Genomic DNA, 2,504 nt, shown 5'->3' with positions numbered 1-2,504 from the left:
CCTGACATCGTTCTTCTTGACTTCGAGAAGCGAACCATGTTCGTTATCGAATTTTCGGCACCAGCTGACAAAAACATCATAACCAAGGAGAATGAAAAGAAAAAGAGGTTTCGAGACCTTATAAGGGAGTTGCAACGATTGTACCCGGAATATTCTGTTAAATTGATCGTCCTTATCATCGGCGCTCTTGGAGGTGCCAAGCTTTCACTTGCTAATGGCCTAAAAAGCATCCCTGCGTATCAACAATATGCTAAAACACTTGCGGGAAAAATGCAGAAGGCGTTTGTCCTTGGGTCGTTGCGTGTTCTTAGGGTGCGCGAGGCTTTTAATGGATCGTCGTATTGATTCCTTTACAGACTGTAACCACCTATCTCACGGTCGTGAGACGTGGTTGTGGCTGAAATTTTACCGCGATTTCGCTGAAAGCGGGTGCAATTTTCCAGATTAGCACCCGTTCCCGGCGAAATCCTGCGATTGTCCATATGACAAATTTTTAATTATATATATGTATGTGTATGTATATATAATTAAAAATTTGTCATAAGGACAACCGCAGTATTTCGCCGGGAGCGGGTTCTAATCTGAAAAATTGCACCTGCTTCCAGCGAAATCGCGGTACAATTTCAGTCACAACCACGTCTCACAACCGTGAGATAGGTGGTTACAGTACAATCGTTGCAACTCCCTTATAAGGTCTCGATACCTCTCTTTCTTTTCATTCTCCTTGGCTATGATGTTTTTGTCAGCTGGTGCCGAAAATTCGATAACGAACATGGTTCGCTTCTCGAAGTCAAGAAGAACCATGTGTGGCCTCCAGTGAGCAACAGAAACAATTGTCGCGAATATAAATTTCCAGTATATGCGGCACTTCCCATTCTCGACAATTGACTCAATTTCCCTAGGAGCAGTTAGAGGAGTGATATTAAGGTGAATGCCGTAGGAGTGACAGAGATGGTAAAAAAGCACTCTTAGTGCCGCATTGTGCCTTTGAATGTAGGCCGTTCCCGCGTGAGTTGGACAACTAGATAGTATGTGAGCTAAATGCTCGGGGTGTGCATGGCACGCCCTGCATCTATCATTGGGAATGTCTTGGCTCAAAATGTGGCGACGGTATGTTAAGTTGGAAATGACACCGTCTTGGCATGCAAAAATGAAACCCTCTGTACCAGACTTCAATTCGGGCGATTTAAGGAAAGCAAACGTTAGCTCACAAGCCATGACTGATCCTTCAAATTTTTGTGAAAGTACCATGCATCCTCTTATCGAGGAGCTATTCACGAAAGTTTTTCTCTTGTGCTTTCTTAACCCGGGCTTTCAAGAGTGAGTACTCGAGATAGATAAGATTTGATGCATTTTGCTCACCCCTAATACTGAAGTCAAGTCATTGTTTCAGCAGCCTCCTCCGCTGCTTTGTACAGAAATGCTCCTTTGCCCACTTCTTCGTGATTCCTGACCATTTTAAGAAGAGGGTCTCTTCCAGTTGCAACTCTATGTGCTGTACCCAGAATAATCCTGTTGTGAAGACATTTAAGACTCAATATTCCGCGACCCCCTTGACTGCATTTGTCGAACCCAAATTCCATTCCAATTTCCTTAGTATATTGTTCGACAATCCCCAGAGCTAGATGCAGTTGCTCTCTGTTTTTAGCATAGATCTTAAGATCGTCCATGCAAAATACATGAGTGACCTTGGACTTTCGATCTGCAGGTTTGCCGCACAAGTACCCGTCGGAATGGCGCAGTGCTAGAGATAGTAGCAATAATGTAAGGCAAAAGAGGAGTGGGCTTATGGTGTCGCCCTGAAAGACACCTCTCTGAAACGTGACCTTGTTAGTTGTCACACGATTTTTGCCAGACGAGATAGTAAATCTGGTTTTCCAAAGCGGCATCAATCTCTCTATGTACCCAACTATTTGCGGATGAACCTTTAAGATATCCAAAAGACAGATGATAAGTCTATGGGATGTCGAATCGAAAGCCTTCCGATAATCAATCCAGGCCATCGATAGGTCACGCTGGTAGAATGCTGCATCTTTGCAGACACATCTATCGATAAGCAGGTTCTCCCGACATCCGGCTACGCCTTCCTTTGAGCCTCGTTGTTCATACATTTCTTGCCACACAGGTTCAATTGCCCGAACAAACCTATCATTTAGGATAGCTGTGAATATATTATAAAGCGTGTTCAGACAAGTTATTGGCCTGTAGTTTTCCGGGTCAGCTAAGTTGCCTATTTTCGGCAGGAGTATTGTGCGCCCTTCCACCAACCACTCTGGAATCGGCTCTTCCGACTTCAAATATGAGGTAAAAATACGGGCCAAATGCTGATGGGTTAAAGAAAACTTCTTCCATCAGAAGGTTTTGATACAATCTGGTCCCGGTGCGGAATAGTTCTTCATCCATCTTAATACTTTTTTCACCTCCTCGGTAGTGATGGGTGGGAATTCTTTATCAGGTGTTATGAGGGCAACACATAACTCCTTGAAGCTATTTATATTTTCTGA

The sequence above is a fragment of the Belonocnema kinseyi genome, chromosome 2 (assembly GCF_010883055.1).
Source record: "Belonocnema kinseyi isolate 2016_QV_RU_SX_M_011 chromosome 2, B_treatae_v1, whole genome shotgun sequence".
Taxonomy (NCBI): Eukaryota; Metazoa; Arthropoda; class Insecta; order Hymenoptera; family Cynipidae; genus Belonocnema; species Belonocnema kinseyi.
Note: the sequence above shows the minus strand (reverse complement) of the source record.